Source organism: Sorex fumeus, unplaced genomic scaffold (assembly GCF_029834395.1).
Source record: "Sorex fumeus unplaced genomic scaffold, SorFum_2.1 ptg000007l, whole genome shotgun sequence".
NCBI classification, from domain to species: Eukaryota; Metazoa; Chordata; class Mammalia; order Eulipotyphla; family Soricidae; genus Sorex; species Sorex fumeus.
Genome location: NW_026606064.1, coordinates 870,779 through 889,829, shown reverse-complemented (window position 1 = coordinate 889,829; position 19,051 = coordinate 870,779). Strand labels below are relative to the sequence as shown.

The following is a 19,051-nucleotide window of genomic DNA, read 5'->3' as shown; positions in this document are numbered from 1 at the left end:
TCCTTAAGTTTCTAGGGCACAGCCCATTGTGCTCAGGGCTTACTCCTGGTTCTATGCTCAGGGATCATTACCTGCCAGGTCAGAGGACCACATAGAGTGTAAGGTAAGCACCCTACCAACTGTACTATCTCTCCGGCCCCAACATAATATCGATTAAAAAAATAAACTAAAACTGAAAGGGAACTAGGGAAATAATACAGCCAGTTAGGCCTTTTTGTACCCAGCCCACTGAGCCCAAGCCCACCAGAAGAAAAAAGAAAAAAAGGCCAGCCGGGCATTCTAGGGGAAAGGGCAGCTCAGATAGAGAAGGGAGCACCAAATAAAGGGTGTTTGGAGGATCCTCCCAGGAGGGGAGATGCATGTTGAAAGTAGACTATGGACTTAACATGATTGCCACTCAATGCCTCTTTTGCAGACCACAACACCCAAAAGGAGAGAGAGAACAAAAGGGAATGCCCTGCCACAGAGGCAGGGTGGGATGGGGGGGATGGGTTGTGGGAGGGATACTGGGATCCATGGTGGTGGAATATGGGCACTGGTGGAGGGATGGGTACTTGATCGTTGTATAATCAAAACCCAAGCACAAAAATTTGTAAATCTACAACTGTACCTCATGGTGTTTCACTAATAAAAATTTAAAAAAAAAAAAGAAAAGGTAAAAGAAACTAAAATGAAAATAAATAAGTTTGACATGTATGATTGATTGAGTGCCAATTATAATCTGAGAAATGAGACGCGTATTGCTTGAGAGATATCTGATCAAATTCTTCATCCCTGACCCTTGATGGTTGAATCACTCTGGCTTACCTATCCCCAGAGTCCTGCGACATCAGTTTAGCAAGAAACCCTTTGCCTTGATGGTTCCTCTGTAATTTTCCATTCACCGCTTAACCTTAGTATTTTGTAAAGGAGCCCTAAGGGGAAAACATCTGATTTTACCCAAATTGCATCAGACTTCTTGCCAAATCAAAACAATAATAAATGACACTTATCAGTGTTGGCTAACACAGATCATTAACATCGTTTTACCAACTGTTATTGACTAAATCATCTCTAGAAATATGAACAGGGTGGTTAGTCATCGTGTTACAGAGCAGAAAACTGGCACAGAGCAGTTAAGTAACCAGTTTAAAATTCCACAGTGTTGGTTATTTATGGCCCAAGGTTACTCAACTAGCCAAGAAAAGCCTTCAATTTCCTCAGAGGTGGAGCAACTTAGTGGACCTTGGGCCATTTTAGGAACATGGGCTAGAGCCTTTAGGGATTATGTTGGTATTAACAGTGTTCAAGGTTGATGGCCCCTTGGAGGAGGCCTAAGCAATAGTACAGTGGGAAGGGCATCTCTCTGCCTTGCATGAGGCTGACCCAGATACACCCCTGGCATACCATATGCGTGCCCCCGCCCCCTCCCCGCCCCCCCCTCCACTTCCCTCCCCCCACCACAAGGAGTAAAATTCCTGAATGTGGAAACAGGAGTAACCTCAGAGCATCATGGGGGTTGCCTAGAGTGATGGAAAAGAAAAAAAAAAAGTTTGAAAACATGAGATCCAAACTATAGCCACTAAATTCTTAAAACATGTCTAACGAGGTAACAAAAGGTGGCAAACTTGGGGGTTGGGTGTAGGAGGGAACATGGAAACAATGACCCAGGAATTCAGACTGATTTCATATAATCACATTTTTTTTTAATTTTTTTAAAGTTAAAAAATTAGGAGCTGACGCGACAGTTTGTACTGCATGCAACAGACCCAGGTTCAATCCCGTATGGCCATAAGGTCCCCTAAATTCCACCAGGAATAATTGCTGAGTGCAGAGGCAGAAGTAATCAAGCTCTGAGTTCAACCGGGTGTGACCCAACCCCGCCAAAAAAAATTTTAATTAATTTAAAAAAAGAATGACTGCACTCATTTGTGGTGTATATATATAAAAAACATAGTATGAGACTAGTATAAAAGGACAGAAAAAATGGGCAAGGAGAACTGGCCCACGGTTGGGAGCTTGCCACAAGTATGTGGAGCAGTAGGACAATGACAATAATAGTTGAAAAAGATCTCTTGGAACTAAGTACTGGAAGCACTGCAAACCATAATGCTGAAAAGGAGACAGAGACAGAGACAGAGACACAAAGACTGCCATGGGGTGGAGAGGGAAACTGGGGACACTGGTGGTGGGAAATACACAACTGTAAAAGGAGGGCATTTAAACACTTATACCTGAAACCCAATCCTGGAGAACTTTGTAACTGTGATCTCGCACTGATTCAATTAAAAAATATAGATATTGCAAAAATATTTTAATAAAAAAATTAACCACAAAAATAAAATAAAAGCAATAAAATAAAAGAAGGGAAAAAGAAAAGATAAAATTACTATCAAATGGAATTAATATTGTAAAACAGTTGGGACTGAGTCCCTTACCAAATGTGTATGATTCATTTTGCAATGAGTCTAAAGTTTTTTAAGTGTAATAAAGCGTGCGGTTTGCGGGCTTGGAATGAAACCACAAACAAGAGGGACAGACTGAGGCATATCCCCATACTGAGTGCTAAAAGAAGTTTTTAAGAACAGCCGAAAGGCGCGTTAACCTGGGCCACTCGCCCGCAGACTCTCGCTAAGCTTGGAGCCGACCGGACGGCGCAGGCGCAGTGGAGCGCGGGGCGAAGCGGGCCGGAGCCGCCTGCACCTCCCACACCCACCACGCGGGGGCAGCACCCTCTGCCGATCTGCGCCTGCGCTTTGGAGCGCGCGGCCAAAGATTCGGGGAGCGGCTGGAGTAACCGGGCGCTGCAGGAGACAGCCAAGTGCGCCCGGTTTTCGGAGCAAAACTCCAAGTTCCAGGAGGCAAAAGAAAAGGTAATCCTAAGGAGGTTGAAAATGTTCCCCAAAAGTGTTACCACTACGTGGTTCCACTGGGGCTCGAACCCAGGACCTTCTGCGTGTAAAGCAGACGTGATAACCGCTACACTATGGAACCCCGTGCTAGCTGAGTGCTCCAAACTCGAATAACTGCTGTATACGACGCTTCGGCTTTGGCTAGGATTTGGAGTTTTGTTTTATTTTCTTCTTCCTTTCTTTTTTCCCCCTCCCGTAGAGGGAGGTTGAAACTTGATGCTCCGCCGTGACTCGCAGTTGAAACTTCCAAAAGAGCAGCGGGGATCCGTGGCACAGCGGCCCTCACCCTTGCTCCAAACTGGCGCCTCGAAGATGCGCCCCGGGTTGTCCCCGAACCGTGAGTTACACTGAGCCTGCCTTGATGTTCGCAGCTTGGAGAGGATTTTGCACGCTTGGCTCTGTGGCGCAATGGATAGCGCATTGGACTTCTAGACTAGATGGAGGCATTCAAAGGTTGTGGGTTCGAGTCCCACCAGAGTCGCTTTTGTTTTGCTCTGGGAGGTCAGAACAAAAGAAAGTCACCGCTTGTGATCCACAAACGTACTCGCCCAACTATGAAAAGGAAAGTACATCCTACTTGTCCTTTTAAGTCCCCACGCGTGGATGGGGTAGGGCTTCCTCCTATTTTTTTTTTTACACCGTCTTTATTGAGATCCTGAGATTTACGATAGCGTTAATGACACTTTTCCATGCATTATTCCAGTCTCCCACAAGAGAATGTGACTCTGGATCTCCGGAGTTTACAGTAACGAGGTGATCAAATTGAGAGGATATACGAAAAGTTCCGTTTGTTTTTTTTTCTATATTGCTCTTTACATCAGAACAATAAAATTGTTTGCAACCATTTTTAAACGTTTTCAAAATTTCAGGACCTCGCTGTTACTCAAGAAAACAAAAAAAAAAAATTTTTAAATTTGTGTTTCACACTCCAGGGTGGCTGAATTAGTTAAGGAGCTTGATTCTTGATTCTAAGGCCTAATTAGTTTATAAGTTCTTGGGTTCTAGCCCCGTTCTGAGCCAGACTGTTGCAGGGGGCGGAGCTACCTCCAAATGAAGTACATTCATAAAGCAGAGGGGGAAATTTGCAGTGGCATTGTAATCTGAAAGCAAATGCTTTTGTAGCACACAAAGAAATATAACAACTTCAGAAGCCATGCTTTGGAAACTGAGGCAAGAGTCTGTGTGGCACTGTATCATGTGGTGGGGGAACCACAAGGTGTGGCAGAAACCGCCACTCTGAAACTCATCAACATTTAAGATTCTCTTATAATTCAAATTCTAAAAACGTTAAAACTTTTTTTTTCAAAGGCAACAACAAAAATGACTGCCCAGAGGCACTGATGTGAGAGTAACAGAAGAAAGAGAGTAATCATAGCAGGCAAATTAATTTAATAATTTATAGCTCTCAGCAGTAAAACTGTGGCCCTACAAAGCAGAATCTTTTCAGGAAAAAACATTCCAGCTGAGTATAGCATCATTCACTGGGATATAAATGTTCTCTCCCTCTCTCTGCCAAACAAAAACTTCAGAGATCAATTCCTGCTTCTTCCTCTACTAAAAGTCTTGTGTGATGTTTGCCCTCCCCCCACTCCCTCCCCCTCAATAACCCATTCTCGGATTCAACAATGTTTTGTTTTGTTTTTAATTTTTATTAGTGAAACACCATGAGGTACAGTTGTAGACTTACAAGTTTCTGTGCTTGGGTTTCAATTATACAATGATCAAATACCCATCCTTCCACCAGTGCCCATTTCCCACCACCACGAATCCTAGTATCCCTCCCATCCCCCTCCCCCCATCCCAACCTGCCTCTGTGGCAGGGCATTCCCTTTTGTTCTCTCTCTCCTTTTGGGTGCTGTGGTTTGCAAAAGAGGAATTGCGTTCCAGTCATGTTCGGTCTATAGTCTACTTTCAGCATGCACCTCCCATCCTGGGCAGATCTTTCCAACACCCTTTATTTGGTGCTCCCTTCTCTATCTGAGCTGATTTACCCCTAGAGTGTGCGGCTGGCCTCCAAGTCACGGAGTAAACCTCCTAGTATTTATCTCGGGTACTCTTGGGTCTTAGTCTCCTATTTTCAACAATGGTTTTTGAGAGCTCTCTTTGTACCGGGCATTGGGTAGACTCAACCCAACGTGTCCTAGCCACGGAAACACGTGGAAATAATGTTTCATGTGAGTTGTGGTGTTTCAGCAACAGCAATGGGCCCAGCGTCCCAAGTACCTAACCCCATTTGGAGAGGATCAAGAATCTCTGGGGCAAATCCTGATCCCTATTCTTCAGCGAGAACTTCCCAAATTGAAAGAATTTAGAAAGGGAGAAGAGAGAGGGGGTGGAGAAGCAGTAGAGATTGCAGAGAGAGGAAGGGGAACAGGCTGAAGGTGTCCAGCTAACCCTGTGCCAGCAAGCCAACCAGAGCCATATAGATTAACCCTTGATGACATAACGCTTTTGGGACTTTGCAGATCTATGGATCTGCTCTGTTTCAGGAGGCCAGCAAATAGATCTTCAGTTACTCGTGCGTGCAAAGCCGAATTTTCTGAGACACAAGCAATGCACTGTCTTAAGAAGTGAAGTGTAAGTCAAAGGCTCCCTTACTCCACCTAGGACAAGCTTCCTCAAGGTCTGCCGCTTTCTTGGTTGAAAAGTGTTCTCTCATGAAGGAACTGGCAGAGGAACCCAGGTATGCGGGACCCGTGGCTGAGATCTCCAAGCCTGCTCAGATCGGGACTGGGCCTCCTCCACACAGCTTCCCAGTTTTCCAGTAGCTTGGCAGCCACACCCACAAACTTCCCCCAGCGCCATGTAATCTCATCAATGGTTGAGATCCAGAGACTATAAAATAAAACTCCCAGAAGAGAGGAATGTAGTATTTCCTGGAGCACACGGCCACATTTGCGGCCACAAGACCTCTTATACTGTAGCCCACTGATGGACTTAAAGTAGCACACATGTGTTTGGTTTTAACATACTTGCTTCTATTCTCTTATATATGCACTTAAATGACCCCAGAATGAAATACAACACCTTCACAGACTTTCCTCTTATTATTGTGGTGGGAAGATGCTTGCCGGTTGGGTGGGTGTTTGAATATTATCTGTAATGAACTATTGTGAACTACTTTGTCACTGTCACTGTCCTCGCGTTATTCATTGATTTGCTTGAGCGGGCCCAGTAACATTGTGAGACTTGTTACTGTGTTCAGCATATCAAATACATCACGGTTAGCTTGCCAGGCTTTTGCCATGTGGGCAAGATACTCTCGGTAGCTTGCCGGGCTCTCTGAGAGGGGCAGAGGAATCGAACTCAGGTCAGCTGTGAACTACTTTATGAAAATAAAATGTATAAAAATCGCAAAAAAGAAAAAAAAGTGTTCTCTGACAGGTGCACATTTCTATTTGTGAAAACTGTACCTAGTTCGTGACTTTTCGTACCCTCAGCTGCCCTCCAAAACCGTGAGATGTAGAGTCAACTCTCTTTGAGGGGACAAAAAAAAGTTTGTTCTGAACGTTTCTCTGCCAAATGCTGTAGGAAAAAAGACAGAGGAACAGAAAAACGTTGAGAGAGTCTGCCTCTGCGGTTGGCTGGAGAATGGAACAGATGGAGCTTTTGGTATCTTTATTAATTTTGTTCTGAAAAAAGAGCTCACGCTTGTATTTTTTTTAAGCCCTGTAATACAGGGCAAGGGAAAGGGGACAGAGTGATGGGTAAGGAAGAGATGGATTACAAGTGACCAGCAGGCTTGGGGGGTGGTGGGGGTGGGCTCTTTGGTGGTGCTGAAGCTGCCATCTTAGCTTTGAACATCATAAAGCATTAACAATAACACTATTGTAACCATGTTACTTCAATAACAAAAAAAAAAAAGAACTAAAATAAATAAATTCATCAACATTGGTCCCAGAGTATAGGGCAGAGAAGGAAAGGAAAGAAAGAAAAAACCAATAAGAAGCAAAGGGGGCCAAGTCAGGGGGAGGTGGTGTTAAGGAATGATAGAGCCAAAAAGCCAAACCACACACTCAACAACCCTGAAATCAAGAGACCCAAACTTCAGTAACCAAATTTAGAAAAGGGCCAGTCAAGAGGGCCTGCTGCCCAAACATGAAAGCTTGTAACTATCTCACGGTGATTCAATAAAATTTAAAAAAAAAATAAAATGAAAGAAAGAAAGAAAGAAAGAAAGAAAGGGCAAGCTGGATGAGGGGTGGGGGAATGGGAGGGAACTTGGAACATTGATGGAAGGAGGTTGACAATGAGTGCTGCAATATTGTATGTCTGAGACTTAACTATGAATAACTTTGTAAATCGTGGGGCTTTAATAAAACTTTTTAAATGTAACCAAAAAAGAAAGAATGAAAGAAGGAAGGAAGGAAGGAAGGAAGGAAGGAAGAGAAAGAAAGAAAGAAAGAGAATATATGAAAACCCCACAATGCCTTCTCTCACGCACTTCGTCACCAGTCTACAAAATGTGACCATTTTGATCACACTGGTTGTCTATCCTTGAACACAAATCACACAAATCACACAAATCACAAATCATCCTGTTAATCGTCGATTGCCTCGAGCAGGCCCCAGTAACGTCTCCTTCATCCTAGCCCTGAGATTATATTCAAGGCTCTTTAGGAGAAAGAGACCCATCATTGTTACTGGTATTTGGCATATTGGGTACGCCACGGGGAGTTTGCCAGACTCTGCCGTGTGGGCAGGCTACATTCGGTAGCCTGCCAGTTTGTCCAAAGTAGGAATGAGATAATAAAGATGTCATAATAGGATGTCGCGCGGCCGCGAATGCGTCCTTGAACACAACTGAAATAAATGTGTTGTCAAATATGCGAACTTAGACACGAAGGAAAACAATCATTGCACCTCTTCTAACTCTTTAAAAAAAAAATTATTAGTGAAATACCATGAGGTACAGTTGTAGACTTACAAATTTTTGTGTTTGGGTTTCAATTATACAATGATCCAGTACCCATCCCTCCACCAGTGTCCATTCTCCATCATTTACTTTTTTTTTTTTAATTTTTGTTAGTGAAATACCATGAGGTACAGTTGTGGATTTACAAATTTCTGTGCTTGGGTTTCAATTGTACAATGATCAAACGCCCATCCCTCCACCAGTGCCCATTATCCACCACCACGGATCCCAGTATCCCTCCCACCCCACATCCCCAGAGGTCCCATTCTTCTTGTTTAGCACTTGGTGTTGCTTTGCATAACATAACCTTAAGCTTTGCATAAGGGAGTTATTTCTTGGGCTCTGTCTAAATTCCCCATCCACTTGTCCTGAAAATGAGGACGCAAACCTCGGGGGTCCCAGCCACCCTCAGCCACCGCCACCCGGAGTGGCATTATGACTCGGTACCCCAAGGGGGGGCTCCCCTGGATGTAACCCCACCGCCTCCTCTTCCTTCCCAGGGGTCTGACCCACCGCGGCCAGGATGGAGAGGGTCTTCCTAAAATACACACGATCCAGCTTCGCAGCTGGCGGGGGGAGCCCAAAGCTCTCCGTGGGAAACTTCAGGGAAACGTCCAGATTCTGCAGCGGGACGCGGGACGTTCCTCCGAGCTCTGCAAAGCATCAGGGGCGCAGTCCGGGCTCCCAGCTCCCTTGGCGCAGGACCCCCGCACCCTGCAAGACTGGCTGACCCTCAGTTCTGACCTCGGCGGGGTCCCACCGTGCAGACGATTCTCTGGGTGCTTCTGCTTCCGCCACTGGGTCATTGCAGCTCCTCCAAAGACCTCCAAAGGGGTGCCCCCCTCAGCCGTCTGCACCGCGGGGACCCTCATCCAAGTCTTCATCCCCCCGCACCCACCCACACTAATGCTCCGCGGCTCTTCCAAGACCAAAAGGACAATTCGAAATCCTGCTGCTCGGAGACCCTAAATCCCGGGAATTCCTCGCTGACGCTTCTTCTAGGGGTCCCGGGTCAAATAGGCAGACTTGTTCTCAGTTTTTTTAAATTTATAGTCTTATCTGTGAACGGGAGTGTCGGGTTGATAAGAAGTAAAGACTCAGTCTGGTCCAACGCCTGTTCAAGCTTGATTTTTTTTGCCGTTTTCACCTTGCAGGAAATGGGTCGAAAGAGACTGGGAATTTTAACCCGAGAGGATGGGAATGGGGCCAGCCACATGGACTGTCAACTCCGGATTGGCTTGAGGACACGATCCATTCGTGAGCCCGGATAGCTCAGTCGGTAGAGCATCAGACTTTTAATCTGAGGGTCCAGGGTTCAAGTCCCTGTTCGGGCGGAAATGTTTTAAACTCTGAAATAAATTTGCTTTGAGGTATCAACCACAATTCTGCTGGAATGTTGTTACACGAAAAGCACCCGGGTACCTCGGGTTTCTGTGCCGTGGAATGTTACTGCTGCAAAGGTTGAAGGAACAAAATCCTCCAAAACGTTCTGGTTTATCCTGTGGCTATCCCCACCCTCCCACCCACCCACCCCCAAATTAACAAACTTCCTTGTACTATCCGGAAAGTAATTTATTGGCAGCGAAGGGTTCAGAGGAAAACACAGATTTAAAAAAAAGATTTTGTGACGCTTGCACGAGAGAGGAAACCTCTGCAGTCAGAGGAAAGAAATTGCAGCCCTCAAGGGCCGGCTACACCAGGGATCCAACCCAAGACCTTCGTCCAGTCGGACTGACGGGTGTAAGTCACTTTGCTAAGGAAGCGCCTACTACACATTCTCCCTAATATCCAAGCAGAAGAAACGGTTCCGCAGCAAGAAAAAAACCCTACCTGCCGAAACCCGGGATCGAACCAGGGACCTTTAGATCTTCAGTCTAACGCTCTCCCAACTGAGCTATTTCGGCAAGTGTGGAAAGGTTGTTCAGCTCTGCTAAGGAAAAATAAAAGAAAGCAAGAAAAAAATATATATATATTGATTCCCGCTATTTTCACCGCCCAAATTGTACTCCTTTTAGCTTTGAGATTTTGGAAGTAGTAAATAAGAAGTGCTTCTACCAAAGCAAGACAATTCTGGCTACTGCCTTGTTGGAGATTGCCTTGTTGTCTCTCTCCAGGACCCAGAGCAAAGATACCCAGGCCCTATTCCGTTCCTTCCCATGAGTTCCCATGAGCTCCCTACCTACCCATTTCTGCTGATGATGTTAGGATCATTTTAAGTGAGTGACTCATTTGTCCCACGAACCCTCTAACTTCAGAGCATCAAGCCGATGAGAGAGACTTCAGTTGCTTTCCATTGTTTGTCTCACGTTTCATCCTTTGGGGAACGGGGAAGATTGACTTAAAGGAAAGGAAGGAGGAAATAACCATGGTCTCCTCTTCTGCCTGTTATATGCTCTGTTCTTCCATCAGAAAACTAGAACAGAGACTTCATTCTGCAGAATGATCCAGCTTCTGGAAGGAAGAAAAGATCCCAGTGTTTGCTACCGTTCTGGCATGTTAGTTTTGCTTAGCTTTGCACCAGGAAATGCTTTTAGGCTACTTACTCCTTGTTCTGTGCTCAGCGCTCGCTCTCTTGGCGGTGTCAGAGAGCCCTGCTGTGTCAAGGATCTAATTCAAGTCTCCATCCACACGTGCTCAGTTCACTGAACTATCTCTGCGGCCCCCTCTACGTTCTTTTTTCTTTTCCTAGAATGCACCGGAACTTCTCAATTTACTTCTTTTAAGAAAGAAGCTCAACTGGGATCAGTGGTGGTGGAAAATGGGCACTGGTGGAGGGATGGGTACTTGATCATTGTATAATCGAAACCCAAGCACAAAAATTTGTAAATCTACAACTGTACCTCATGGTGTTTCACTAATTAAAAAAAAAAAAAAAGAAGCTCAGAACTTAGTCCTTTATTAAGTTGCTCCCCCCTTGGGGAGCGTCTTTTCTTTTCGCTTCTACTTTCTTATAAAATTTTCTTCTTTCCAAAAAAAAAAAAAAGAAAGAAAGAAAGAAAGAAGCTCGACTTGGTCCCACCAATGTCCATCCTTTTTCCCTTGGTTAGTGACCACAGGTGTCCATCCATTCAGCTTCTCCCAACCCACTTAAACCATTGGGGACATGGGTTATAATCCACGGCATATTAATTTATTTGAGCTAGTTCTTTGCCTGTTTCAAAACTTTTGTTTTTCCCCTAGATTGAACGATCTTTAATAGCAATTGGTATCATTATTATTATGTGGAACAAAATGCCTACAGCGCATAAAATCTTGCTTTGAAGGCAAAACCGAGTCAGAACCTGCATTGTTTTCCCATTCAGCCACACACATTTAGGAGGCAGTATTAGAAAGTATTAATCCCTTGTTTTGAAGAGAGGGAGGTGAATGAGTGGCATTTATGCTCAGCAGGTGAAAATCTTTAGCCTGACTTTCTTCCCTGGGGAAGCAATCTCTAGCTCAGTGAGGGATGCAGATCCTGGTTCCTTCAACTCACGGGCAAAATTCTCTTCACAGTTAATCTGTTTAGTCTTGATAAATCCATACCCTAGCAGCTTTGTATATTTTTACCTCAACTATCTCAGGGAGCAAATGCTTCTCCTATTAATTTATAGTCAGTGAGGCTAACTTTGATTTTTAATAATATAGTGACTCTGACTCTTCCTCCTTCTCCTCCTCCCCCTCTTCATCTTCCTCCTACTCCTCCTCTCCTTTTTTTTTTTAAGTCATTTAGTCTGAGTCAGAAAGAGAGGGACAAACATAGAATGACTGCACTCATTTATGGAATATAAAATAACATAATATGAAAATGAGACCCAAGGACAGTAGAGACAAGGGCTAGGAAGATTGCTCCATAGTTGGTAGCCTGTCTCATGAGCTGGGGGAGAAGGCAGCTGAGATGGAGAAGGGATCACTAAGTCAACGATTGTTGGAGGGATCATTTGGCATGGGAGATGTATACTGAAAGTAGATAAAGGAACAAATGTGATAGCTTCTCAGTATCTATATTGCTGACCATAATGTCCAAAAGTAGAGAGTATGGGGGAAATTGTCTGCCATAGAGGCAAGGGGTGGGGGGATGGGGGGATGGGAGACATTAGTGGTGGAGAATGTGCACTGGTGGAGGGATGAGTGTTCTATCATTGTTTCATGAAACTCAAACATGAAAGCCTTGTAACTGCATCTCACGGTGATTGAATACAAATTTTTTAAAGTCATTTAGACATCATGAAATTACAAAGTTACTTATGATTGGGTTTCAGGCATACAATGTTTCTACCCCCATCCCTTCCCCAGTGTCCCTCCTCCAATCCCTTTCCTCAGCGCCCCCAGTTTGTGTCTTTTTCAGTACATACCCTCTTCCGCACCGCCCCCCAGAATCTGCTATCTTAGCTCGGTGTTCTCCACGGGCTCGGGGTCACACTTGGGCAGGGTCTTCTGCTTCGGATGCTCTACCTTTGCAGCGCGCGGAGGACAGGAGGGGACAGCTGGGGAAGCCGTGCCCGGCGAAGTGGCAAAAAGCGCACCCCGAGGTGGAATTGGGGGGAGGGGGGTGTCCCAGGGCATCCTGAGCAATCCGCAAGAGCTTCCTATTGATCACAGAAGTGTGTGTGTGGGGGGGGGGGGGGGGGGGCGGCAGCCAAGCTTCAGCTGCAGAACAGTTCCGCCTCGAGAATGCCCACAGCGACGGCTGCAAGTCTCCTTGTGCTCGAAGATTCTCACGGTTGCATATCTAGATGCTAGTTCTCCTTTGGTAGCTACATTGTATAAAAAAGGGGGTAGAAAAAAGATTATCCGCCCGAACAGGGACTTGAACCCTGGACCCTCAGATTAAAAGTCTGATGCTCTACCGACTGAGCTATCCGGGCTCACGGGAGAAGGGGCGGCTCTAACGGCCTAAGGACCGTGTTTCCGCCTGCGTCGCGAGCCAACCAGGCGCCGCGTTGGGCTCCCGGGAGCGCAGCTTAACCCAGTCCCCGCCCACGAATCCTGCGCCTGGACTGCTTCAATACAGATGTCGTCGGTAAATCATGGTGCTTTTTAAATACAGCCCTCTGGGTAAATGGGAATTCGGAGATTTGCAAAACCCCGCGGAGGGAGAAGCTAGAATGAGCCGAGCCAGAGCTCCCCCAGATGCTGAGAACGCGCCCCCCAGCTCGCACCCCGGCTTCGGGTCTCTGAGCATGGTATATCATGAAGCTGCCGCTGGGGGGCCGCTAAGAGGTGGGATTCCCGCGTCTGAAGCTCCTCACGGTCACCCCGCCCATAGATACACCCCCAAACCTCCTGCCATGCAGCGGGGTTGCTTCTTAAAGATGAGTAAAAGTGGATCCTCCGAGAGGGGCGGGAGAAGCCCAGGAGGCGGACCCGCTTAGAGGACGGTGGGCATCTCACTGAAGCTGGGGGGACTTTGTGCCCTACATCAGGCATATCAACTGGATAGCTAAGACCCATTCCTTCCCCCCGCCCCCCCCCCCCCAAAAAAAAAATCTGACTTGGAAAACCAGTGGCAATTACTTCCAAGGAATCCAAAAGGCTGCAGGAACCTGAGAGTCTCTTTGGGGAAGGGAGAGGGGGTGCTTTCCCACGGTTTCACCTGCCCTGGGATCGGGTGCAAAAGCAGCAGTTTGGCAAAGAGATACGGGAAGGGGAGCCTTGGCTACTGGGGTGCGGGACCGGGCAGAGGCAGTCGGAAGCCACTCTGCAGATGGAGGCTTGGCGGACGCCACTCTTCAGGTTCCTTCTTCCAGTGGCGCAGGCGCAGGCGCAGGCGCAGGCGCAGGCGCAGGAGGGCGCGCGTTTCCACCAGCGCCCCCCAGCGGCCAGGAGGGGCGGCGGGGAGCCCGGCGCCGACGCGGCTCTTTCTCCATACAGGTGAATGGTTGCACCACGCGGCTGGCGGGCATCAACCGACCAGGCATTTGCCTCCTCCCTTGCAAAAGCCAGCCAAGCAGGAAAAAAAAATTCTCTCTTCCTGTTCCCTGAAGCCCGTGGGCGTGCAGAAACTTATTAAAGCTGCCCGGCGTGCCCACCCCCAACACTCTTCCCGGGGTCTCCTTAAACTCGGTGGCACGGACAGTCCACCTAGGAGAAGCCCCTTGATTGCTTGACCTGAGTCTTGCCTCCCAGGGCTATGCAACGGTTGGAAAGAGATCAAGGAAGGGGGGTGACTAACCCCAGCGCGCTGCACCGTCGCTGAAACACGCACCTCTCTTCTGGTGGAAAAAAACCCTATTTGCTTGTCCTAGAACTTGAGCCGAAGGGCAGTAGGACAGAAGGACGGGATTCGGGTTGGTTGCACACACATCCAGAGCTTGAGAGGTGCGAGGCGCCCTGCGGGAGACCCCGTTCTTGTACCTCCCCTTGATTGCAATTCACAGGCTTCCATCTGGAGTTTATTCATTTGTCCAGCGCCCAGGTTGTTGTTTTTCTGGTTCTGGGGAGAGAAGGGGGCGTTTGCAGGTACCCACTTCGTCCCCCGGGAACATCAGGACCACAGGTCTGTGCTGCCCCACAGACCCAAACATCTGTCTTGAAAAGCTTGAGGGTTTTCCCAATGAGACTAAAATTGAGTTTACTAATCCCTGGCTTTGGCTAGCAACACGGACAGGTCTTGGCAAACAAACCCTCAGCAACGGGACTTGCTGAGAATAAATCAGGTCGCTGATGCCTAAAAGGTCCAGACACCTGAGACGTCGGCCAAACCTTACGGGAACCTTCCGACTCTTGGAGGGAGTTTCCTCCAATACGCAGACGCATCCAAGACATGTCCTAAAATTGGGGAGCCGGAATCACACAGTTCGAGGCAAGAACAAGAGGAAGCTTCTAGGAGAAACTTCAATAAAAGCCAGAGAAGGAATCTGAGTAACCGAAGTCATAGTTACAAAGAATCCCACCAAAGGAGAACTTAAAAAAAAAAAAAAAGAAATAGACATTATATGGAAGTTCCTAGCCCTTGAGCACCACTGACTGTGACAGGCCCTCCACCCCTTCTCCCCACCAATCCCCTAAATAAGAAATTTCCAAAGGTTACAGAACTGAAGAATGCATGGACTGAATTGAAAAATACCCCGAAGGGAATTAACAGCATACTATATGAACTGGAAAAAGTCTAATGTGAGTTACTGGTTTTGAGTCATTTTATGAAGCTAAGTACCTTCTAGTCCACGGGCTAAAAATTTCCACAAATTACAATTTAAAAGGTCAATTTCTGGAAGATTAAAAAAAAAGTAACCTTACTTTGAATAAGTTCACAAAATCTACCTTGCCTAAAATGTTTCTCACGATAAAGTGGATTCTGCAGTTTCTTCATGGGATGAATGTGATAGGCATGAACAAGTTGGTATCCCCTCAAGAAACTGAATCAAATACATAACTGCTGTCATATCTCTTTGGCCCCCAGGGCAGCCTCATTTTACTCTTAAGAAAACAGACTTAGACCAGAGAGATAGTACAGCGACTAAGGCTAAAGTGCTTTTCTTTCACGCAGCTGACCTGGGTATTATCCCCAGCATCCCATATGTTTGGCCAGGAACCAACAGGAGTAATTCCTGAGTAGGAGCCAGGAGTAACCCCTGAGCATCACCAGGTATGATTGGGTGGGGGGGGGGGGGGGGATTCCAGAAGGGGACGTAGCATATCACGCACATCATGCTTTGTATGGATGAAATACTGCGCTCCAGCGCGCGCGCACACACACACAGACACACACACAAATTGATTTTTTAAAAAATCTTCCTCCAATGGTGGAGAGAAGGTGACAGTGGTGGTAGGATTGGGTTGGAATATTGAATGCCTGTAACATGCATCAGGAGCAATCTTCAAAACCTTGATGTTTAAATAAAATGTTTGTGGGGGGCAAGGTGGGGGCACTAAGGGACTGATCCTGAGACTCCCCCCCTTCTTTTTCTTTTTAGGTCACACCCAGCGATGCACAGGGGTTACTCCTGGCTCTGCACTCAGAAATTACTCCTGGCGAGGCTCAGGGGACCATATGGGATGCTGGGAATTGAACCTGGGTCAGCCACGTGCAAGGCAAATGACCTACCCGCTGTGCTATCACTCCAGCCTCCAAGACTCCCTTATTTATTTATTGGGGGGGTTACACTCAGCCATGCACAAAGGTTACTCCTGATTCATGCACTCAGGAATTACTCCTGGCGTTGCTCAGGGGACCATATGGGATGCTGGGAATTGAACCTGGGTCAGCACGTGCAAGGCAAATGCCCTACCCGCTGTGCTATCGCTCCAGCTTCCAAGACTTCCTTTTTTAAAAGGAATTTGCTCACCAATTTCGTTAGCATCTCCTACAGCTTTTGGGGTAACTTTATCTCTTCGATGTATGATTCTAAATTATATGCCAGGTATTTTTCTTTTCTTTTTAAAAATTTTTTAAAATTGAGATTGTGGTTTACAATGCTGTTAATAATGATTTCTCATGCATATAATTCCAACACCACACCCATCACCAGGATACCCCCTCCTTCTTCCAAGGGCCCCAGGACCCCTACTTTTCCAGCTCCCGCCACCCCCAACTCAATTGTGTGAATCAGTTCTCCCATTGTGTTGCGTTTGGACATTTGTTGCTACCTTGCTGTGTATCTTTAAGTCCCACATATGAGAGATCATTCTGTACCTGTCTCTTTCATGTGACATCCTTCTGACAGACATCAGTAAGATACTCTCTAGTTCAATCAATGTTGCTGTAAATTGCATGATTTTGTTCTTTGATATATATATGTCTATATGCATATATATGCATAGAGAGCGCTAGGTATTTTTCTTAAATAATTTATTTCAGATATAAACTTTTTTTTTTTTTCTTTTTGGGTCACACCCGGCGATGCACAGGAGTTACTCCTGGTTCATGCACTCAGGAATTACTCCTGGGGATTCAAATCAGGATCAGACACATGCAAGGCAAGTAACCCACACTGTCTCTCAACCCCAGCACTATCTCTCCAGCCCCTAGATCTGTATCTTTTAATTTGATCACTTTTTGCTTTGAAAGTAAAATACGGGAGAAGCGCAGAAAGAATTTTTGCAACATAGGAGCGGGTTGAGCTTTCCTCCCCGCCCTGACCAGGGCTCCGGCAGCCGAAGACCTCCAGGACCAGTCACCACCATACTGAGACCATTCTCTGCACACCTGAAGGTACTGGCAGAGGGACAAATCCACGCGGGTTCTGGGGCCGAGATCTCCAAGCCTACTCGGATTGGAGTCGAGCATTCTCCACCCAGATCTTCCAAATTCCAGTAGGCGGGGGTCACACCCACCACCTGGCCCCCTGGCGCCGTGTAATCCCATCAATGGCCAAGACTCAGAGACTATAAAATCCAGCTCCCGGAACCGCGTGACCGCATCTGCGGCCGCATTTGCGGCCACACGACGTCTTTTCAGGACATCTTTTTATGACATCTTATTATCTCATTCCTACTTTGGACAAACTTGCAGGCTATCGAATGTAGTCTGCCCACAGGGCAGAGTCTGGCAAACTCCCCGTGGCGTACCAAATATGCCAAATACCAGTAACAATGATGGGTCTCATTCTCCTAAAGAGCCTGAATATAATCTAAGGGCTAGGATGAAAGAGGCGTTACTGGGGCCTGCTCGAGGCAATCGACGAATAACAGATCATTTGTCAGCTATTACTTAGAAGGGCCTGATTTACTTCAAATAATGTTATGAATTTTTCATTACTAAAAGGAAAACAGTGACAGTGGTTTTCTTAGGAGATAAAGTACCGTAGACACAGCTAGAAAGAAACCTTTTTTTGGGGGGGGAGGTCACACCTGGCGATGCACAGGGGTTACTCCTGGCTCTGCACTCAGGAATTATCCCTGACGGTGCTCAGGGGACCATATAGGATGCTGGGAATCGAACCTGGGTCTGCCGCGTGCATGGCAAACGCCCTACCTGTTGTGCTATCGCTTCAGCCCCTAGAAAGAAACATTTTTTTAATCACATTCTGTGAGCTATTCATAATTGTATCTTTCATGTTGTCTGTTAAATAATATTTAATGCAAGAAGTTAATGCCCAGTAAGATTATGTGCTGCCACTTTTCTTTTTACTGTCTTTTAAACCTCACGACCACAATCACGACCATCCTGTTATTCGTCGATTGCCTCGAGCAGGCCCCAGTAACGTCTCCTTCGTCCTAGCCCTGAGATTTTTTTTTTTAAAGTGCCATATTCAAGGCTCTTTCAGAGTTAGGAGAATGAGACCCTTCATTGTTACTGGTATTTGGCATATTGGGTACGCCACGGGGAGTTTGCCAGACTCTGCCGTGTGGGCAGGCTACATTCGGTAGCATGCCAGTTTGTCCAAAGTAGGAATGAGATGATAAGATGTCGCGTGGCCGGGAATGCAGCCGCGCGTGCTTCCGGGAGCTGGGTTTTATAGTCTCTGAGTCTTGGCCATTGATGGGATTACACGGCGCCAGGGGGCCAGTTGGTGGGTGTGACCCCCGCCTACTGGAATTTGGAGGATCTGGGTGGAGGATGCTCAGCCCCGATTCGAGTAGGCTTGGAGATCTCGGCCCCAGGACCCGCGTGCCTTTGTTCCCCTGCCGGTACCTTCATGTGTGCGGAGAGTGGTCTCAGCATGGTGGTGGCTGGTTCTGGAGGTCTTCGGCTGCCGGAGCCCTGGTCGGGGCGGGGAGGGAAATTCAACCCGCTCCCCTACAAGGGGCCCCGGCGAGGACAGCCAGGCGCGGGGCAGGAGACTCAATAGAAAGAATTTAAATTGTCATATAATATTTCTCCTAAATCTTAAAATAAATGAAATTCCAGCACAAAAGAAAGAACATTATGATGAATTCCTAAACATCCATAATACATTCTCAATAATTATCAACTCAGTTTTAAATAATTCCCTTCCTCCCTCTTAACTTTATCCCCACTCAATTATTTTTGAGGATTTTTAAAATATATAATCATCCTTAATTCTTTTGAAGTTTCCTGGGGTGGGGGGAGCTAGCTAGTTTATTTTATTAAAGTCGTTTTTCAGTACAACATTATATAAGTCTTCCGTGCTCCCTATTGGAAATCAATATGTGTATATACTACATTAAGGTCACCAAGAAAAGTCCAAATCTATCCTTCATCCAATTGTCTCCATTGTCCTGGTTTTCTTACCTTTATCATTTGGGGGTATGAGGGGAGAATCTACCCTTAATTCAAGTCAATTTGACAGGCAACCCCATGCAGAATTGACGTGATGCTATTTATATGGGTATTTAACCCAGTTGGAATACATATTCATAT

General features: G+C 46.4%; 5 non-coding genes across 5 annotated transcripts; 2 read left to right on the top strand and 3 right to left on the bottom strand.

Moving 5' to 3' along the window:
* Window positions 1-2,900: 2,900 nt before the first annotated feature.
* On the bottom strand, window positions 2,901-2,973 carry TRNAV-UAC (transfer RNA valine (anticodon UAC)). Its single transcript has one exon. It is a non-coding gene; the product is annotated as a tRNA-Val (tRNA).
* A 312-nt stretch (window positions 2,974-3,285) lies between these two features.
* On the top strand, window positions 3,286-3,372 carry TRNAR-UCU (transfer RNA arginine (anticodon UCU)). Its single transcript is given in 2 exon segments — window positions 3,286-3,322; window positions 3,337-3,372. It is a non-coding gene; the product is annotated as a tRNA-Arg (tRNA).
* A 5,695-nt stretch (window positions 3,373-9,067) lies between these two features.
* On the top strand, window positions 9,068-9,140 carry TRNAK-UUU (transfer RNA lysine (anticodon UUU)). The gene has a single exon. It is a non-coding gene; the product is annotated as a tRNA-Lys (tRNA).
* A 497-nt stretch (window positions 9,141-9,637) lies between these two features.
* On the bottom strand, window positions 9,638-9,710 carry TRNAF-GAA (transfer RNA phenylalanine (anticodon GAA)). The gene has a single exon. It is a non-coding gene; the product is annotated as a tRNA-Phe (tRNA).
* Window positions 9,711-12,580: 2,870 nt separating this feature from the next.
* TRNAK-UUU (transfer RNA lysine (anticodon UUU)) lies at window positions 12,581-12,653 on the bottom strand. The gene has a single exon. It is a non-coding gene; the product is annotated as a tRNA-Lys (tRNA).
* Window positions 12,654-19,051: the final 6,398 nt, after the last annotated feature.